This window comes from Pinus tabuliformis, chromosome 8 (assembly GCF_031772625.1).
Source record: "Pinus tabuliformis cultivar Carrire ecotype Pingquan chromosome 8, CPIR1, whole genome shotgun sequence".
NCBI classification, from domain to species: domain Eukaryota; kingdom Viridiplantae; phylum Streptophyta; class Pinopsida; order Pinales; family Pinaceae; genus Pinus; species Pinus tabuliformis.
The window spans coordinates 2,048,125,192-2,048,131,584 of NC_142294.1; positions in this window are offsets into that span (position 1 = coordinate 2,048,125,192).

The following is a 6,393-nucleotide window of genomic DNA, read 5'->3' on the forward strand; positions in this document are numbered from 1 at the left end:
TCATTAAGAATTATGGGAAAATAGCAGCACCGCTAACAAAATTATTGAAGAAAGATGCATTTTCATGGACTCCAGAAGCAACAAAGGCCTTCGAACATGTTAAAGAGGCAATGTGCCACGAACCAGTCTTAGCTACACCAGACTTCACAAAAACCTTTATTGTGGAATGTGATTCTTCAGGAAATGGAATTGGTGTTGTTTTAATGCAAGATGAAAGACCCATTGCTTTCGAAAGTCATCCAATCAAGGGAAAGTATTTACACAAAGCTATTTATGAGAAGGAAATGTTGGCAATACTACATTAACTTAAGAAATGGAAACCCTGCATAATGGGAAGACACTTCAAGGTAGAAACGGATCATGATAGCCTTAAATACTTTTTAGAACAAAGATTATCCTATAAAGAACAACAAAATTGGGTCACAAAGATGTTGGGTTATGACTTTGAAATCATCTACAAAAAAGGGAATCAAAATGTTGTGGAAGATGCACTGTCAAGAAAGGATGAGGATGTGGAAGCATTGTTGTGTGCCATTTCTATTATCCAACCAGATTGGATAAACGAAGCAAGGGGGAAATGGAAGAATTACAAAGAAGTGTGGGCACTTATTCGAAAGTTACAACAAGAATACAATACATCTGATACATTTAGCTGGAAAAATGATTCGTTATGGTACAAAGATCGCTTATACCTCAGTAAGAATTCTCAACTCAAGCAAAAGATTCTTCGGGAATTGCACGCTTCTCCTTTAAGGGCACTCAGAATTTTTAAAAACTTACCACAGGGTTAAGAAGGAATTTTTTTGGGATGGCCTTAAAATAAATATTCAAAAGTTTGTGGCAGAATGTTTAGCTTGCCAACAAAATAAAGCTGAAACAATTAAGACACCAGGTCTATTACAACCTTTTATCCATTCCAAGCCAATGTTGGGAGGAGGTTTCAATGGATTTTATCACAGGTTTACCCAAGTCTGAGGAAAAGAGTGTCGTCATGGTGGTAGTTGACAAGCTTACCAAGTATGCACACTTTTGTGCATTATCACATCCATTTAAAGCCAATACAATTTCTACTACATTTATGGAAACAATTCAAAAGCTACATGGAAACCCAAAGATTATTGTAAGTGACAGAGATCCCATTTTTACTGGAAATTTTTGGACAGAATTATTTTCTTGTCTTGGTACTCAGTTAGCTCATAGCTCATCTTATCATCGTCAATGTCATGGGAAAATTGAGATAGTAAACAAATGTTTGGAAGGATATCTTCGTTGCTTTGTATCTGATAAACAGACACAATGGGTCAAATGGTTGCCTCTGGTTGAATGATGGTATAACACTTCTTTCCATAAAGCAACAAAAATAACCCCATTTATGGCACCTTATGGATATCAACCACCATCCATCACATCATATTTAAGAGAAAATTCTAAGGTTTAAGCAGTGGAACATCACATTGATCATCAACAACAAGTTCTCCAACTCTTAAAGGATAACCTTGTGTTGGCACAGAATAGAATGAAACAACAAGCAAATCAACATTGTAGCGAAAGAATTTTTGATGTAGGTGACTAGGTATTCCTACAGCTACAACCATATAAACAAATGTCCCTCAAGCAAGCTAAGAAGGATAATAAATTATCACCAAAGTATTATGGTCCGTACAAGGTGTTGCAAAAGATTGGTACTATGGCATACAAATCGGAGCTTCATGCAGCTTCTCGAGTGCACCCAGTTTTCCATGTTTCATGTTTAAAGAAGGTTATAGGCGAAAGGCTCCCAGTTCAAACAATATTGCCAAAAATTGATGAGGAAGGAAAAATTATATTGGAACCGGAAGCAGTCATAGAAACAAGAACTCGATAGCTACGAAATCAATCCATTTCGTAGTATCTCGTCAAGTGGAAGAACTTATCCACTGAAGATTCCACATGGGAGGATGAGAATTTTATACAGAGGCATCCAAAACTCCTCAAGCGTTGAGGACAACACTCTTTTGAAGGAGAGGGGAATGTTAGGTCCCTATAATACTAATGATTCCCCCATTACTATTGTAGTTGTATCCCTTATTAATATTGTTGTGCCCCTATTGTCCCCATATTGTTATTATTGTGCCCCGTAGAATCCCTCTATTGTTATTTTTGTGCCTTTATATTATTATTGTTAGGTCGGCTTGGTTATATTGTGACTCGTTAGACTCCTATATATAGAATGGAGGTTTTGTCATTTGAATCATCCAAGAATTGTTCATTTATGTATTGTAAAGGAGGTTTCCCCCTCCAAGAGGCTGAATTCTAAGGTGTTGATCTATCTTTTCTATCTTTTTGTGAGCTGGTTTCATAACAGATCATTCATAAGTAGCATAGTGTTGAAGTCTCTTCTTCAAGTGAACCAATTGACAGAGAAATAGACATCAAAGAAAGATGCAAATATATTAAGACCAAAAATGAAGAAATAAAAGTTGAAATGTATTCACAGTACTTGAAGTAGACTCCTGGTGGCCATAACATATTGCTTTATGCATTTTATTATAAGACAGGAAAAATGCAGATGACCTTTTTGCAGCCACAGTACAGCATCCTAAGCCATCAGCAGATTGCAAAAAGATAGATTATGAGCTTCCTACCAAATATTTTCATCCTATAGAACAAATATAATTTCATAAGCAACCTGGAGAAATTCTATACTCAACTATGGACGACAAAGCTATGAGTGTACAAAAACTACAAAATTCTCTATAGAACATCAAAGCATAGTTAAAACTAGAGAAATCTTCCTCACAAGCTAAAGATAACATAATTAAATCCCATTAAGATTTAGTTATTGAAGTGGGATATGATCCAAAGAATGTCAAAGGTGCAACAGAACTCATTAAGAAAAAGAATGTACACATTGTTGCATTGAAGAAGCAGCTAAAATTTCACCATACTGAACATCCATGGACCAAGGAAGTTCTAGAGAATCAAAACCAATAATATGAGATTTTGAACTTCATTCTTCAGTTAACTGCTCAATTAACAGAAATGGAAAATGAGATGGATAAGTTAGTGTAGGAGAAAAAGGCTAGCATGGAACCAATCCCTGTCATTGTTATTCCTACAGTTACTACAACAGTTCCTTCTACTTTAGCAGCTTCAGTGGCCACAGTAGTTCCAGCAGCTACAACACATCCCACTACATCAGCTACAGAATCATCTACAACTGCAACTCATCCTAGTGATGAAGCAGGTAAATTAATCAAAGCTATGTAGGATATTTCCATCCAAACAAATTAAATAAATTGACTTAAAGATCAAATAAGAAGTCTAGAAGATGAAAACAATTTGGCACAAATCATGCATAAAAATGAAACAGAGAAGTCAAACAAATTAACTGAGAGAATACAAAAGTTAAAGAAAGAATTGACATTGAAAACACCACTTGACCAAGCAAAGCAGTAGTTGTGGGCCAATATCATTAAATTTGTTAATGATATTGGCCATCCATCCAAGTCATCTTTGAATAGAAGGATTTAGTCAAGGAAGCAACTGATGCTATTCAAAAAGTTAAGAAAGAACTTGGTAAGAAGCTAGAGGAGGCCAATGAAATCATTAATTTTCTTAATTCCAAGAACAAACAAGAACTGGAAGAGATTGGCATAAGTGACAGGACTAAAACAATTCTAGAAGTGAAAAAGGTAATTTCTAAGAGGAACTTGATGGTACAACTTGAGGAGAAATGCCAAACAATGGAGCTAGCAATAGCCAGGTTCATGGTCAAATTTGATGTTTTGAGGTAGAAAGGTCTGCCTAATCCATTGGTCATTAATGACAGGTTGATGAGGCATGAAGACTATGATAAGAAAATCAGAGAAGTGGCAAAGTAACAAGCAAACAATTCAGCCATGAAAGGAATTCCAAAAGGAAAAGTGCTCTATCAGAATTTTCAGAATCTCTTTTACCTCCAGCATGAGGCAAAATATATCTTTATCAACAAGCCTACATTTGCAAAATACATAGAGGCTAATGAAATATTCAGAAGAGTGGTAAAGATTAAATTACCAGATGTAGAGTCTTGGGAAAAGTTGAATGATTTACTGTAAAAATGAAAGGTAAAATAGTGAAAACAGAGCAGTCAAGAGCAGTCAAGGTAAAATAGTAAAGAGTAACATATCAGTTAAGTTAAAGCATATCAGATGAAAGACAGAGTTTAAAAGTCAAAGGTAGAGTAAAGGGATAGCTAGCATAAAGGAAAGAAACAAAAGAGATAAAGCAGCAAAATATCAGTGAAAGCAAAGAGCAAAGCCAAATAAACAAGGACAACTTGCATTATTTAGATAACTGTCTCTATCTTCTTGCATGAAGATATTTCATTTTGGTTCAATAATTCCTAATTCAATTTTAGGATATTTTGTAATAATTTTTGTATAAATACTTCACAATTTGAAGTATTAAGGGGTGGATTGCTAAAACTTTCTATGGTTGTATTGATCTCAGACCTAAGGGTTTATTATAACATTTTCAAGTTAGTGGACTAGACTGAGTAATAAAGGCATTGCATTACAGGATTCATGTGTTGGGCCACTTCAGTGAAGTATCTTTCATTTGTTAAATTGTTATTTTCTTAAGTATTTCACATAATTACATGTTTTCCAAATTTGGATGTAATAACTGGAATATTATTACAGAATTTGTTTAAGTACACTCTATCTTGAATAGTTATTCATTTTGATGTTTTCTTCTGATATCTAGAGTAGGGAATTATTCATTTCTCCCTAGTTTCAATTGACCTCTTTCATTTCCCTCATTATCCATTTTGAGGAATCCTTAACTACTCCTTGATCCCGATTGAAAACCACTTTACCCTTCAGCCTAAAAGATCTGAATTTAACCAACTACCTTGCCCTCTGGACACTTCCTTTAGAACTTGATTCAATCTTGTTTTCTCGACACATTGACTCCATAGCCCAATCAAAAATAGGCAGTCTTCTATCCATCTGAGTTAGTAATTCCACCAAAAAATAAAATCAAAACCAAATCAACCTTACATAACTAGCCTAAAATCAATTAACTAAACAAAGTTAAATCATTAAGATAGAGCCCTCTTTGAGCATTAGGAAGGATAGATCTTGATCTCAAAAGTAGGTTTGTGGTTACCTCTATTATTTATTTAAACACAACATAACAACCCTAGGGAAATTTTGGAGTGATAACACTAGCTATGTCTCCCCTTTCTCGACCTCCTCATCCTTTTGTTAGCCCTCTTTCCCTCATCTTCTCTCCCTCCTCTCCTCTTGGGCCCTCTCTCCCCTACCTTGCCCATCCGCAGCCATCCAAGGGTTTGTGGCATGCCTTTAGGCCTTTATTACCCGTGGTCATAGCCTTTAAGGCATTACCCAAGCCCTCGACCTCCTTCTTTTTCCTATTTGTAGCCCTTGTGGGGCCTATGATAGCCCCTTATGGGCCTCTTTTCCCTCCTATAAGGTCTATTTAGCCATTTCCCTTGAGCCAGTAGGCCTTCTAGGACCCCTCTAGTCCAGTGCTAGCCCTACTTGGCCTAGCATTGGCCCTTCTTGGCCTTAATTTTCACTCTACCCATCTCTGGAATTTATGGACTAAATATTGGTGGGGTTTACACAAAGAAATTTGCTCAAAGTTGGTGTTTTCAAGTGCCAATTACCTTGGAGAATTATTTATCAATTTGGGAAAGTTATCTACAAGGCTTTAAGCCCAGGATTTTCTCTCTAAACGCTTAATTTGTCATTGTTTTTCTAGAGTTGTAATAACTTGTCCATAACAGTGATTTAAGTGTCGTAAAATATCATCTAAATAGTCTAAACAAACTAATAATTTCATAATTAACATTTGCTAGTGTTTTGGCTACTTGGGCATTGAATTTTGAGCTTAGATCTACTTGTTAGCTTGTTAAAATATCTTTGCAAAACTAGATGGATTAGATCTGATATAATCTGAAAAGAACGCTTTAAAAGGCATAAAATTGGTTGATGTGATGTCTAACATATTTTCTTAACATCTAAGTATCTTAGTCATCCATCTTTTGGCATAAATATTGAATTTATGGTTGCTAATATCTCTACATAAAATGTATGATCATATCTAATATTTTCTTAATAACACATCTTAATAAGGTTAAAAATTCAATCTGTTTACATTGGAAAGACATTGGGTATATCGTTTGTCATATTTGGTCTTCATATGCTTGATAATTTTTTGATCTAGAGTGATTTACTTGGTGTTGTTCTATATGTCACATAAGTGGTTTTCATGATTAAATTGGCCCATTGTGATTTATTGTGATTGAAATCTAATGTTAACTTGTCTTGTGTTAGATCTAAGAATTATTAAGCTTAGCACTAAAATCACTCATCTAAGCTCTAAATATTATATTCTTGTTGA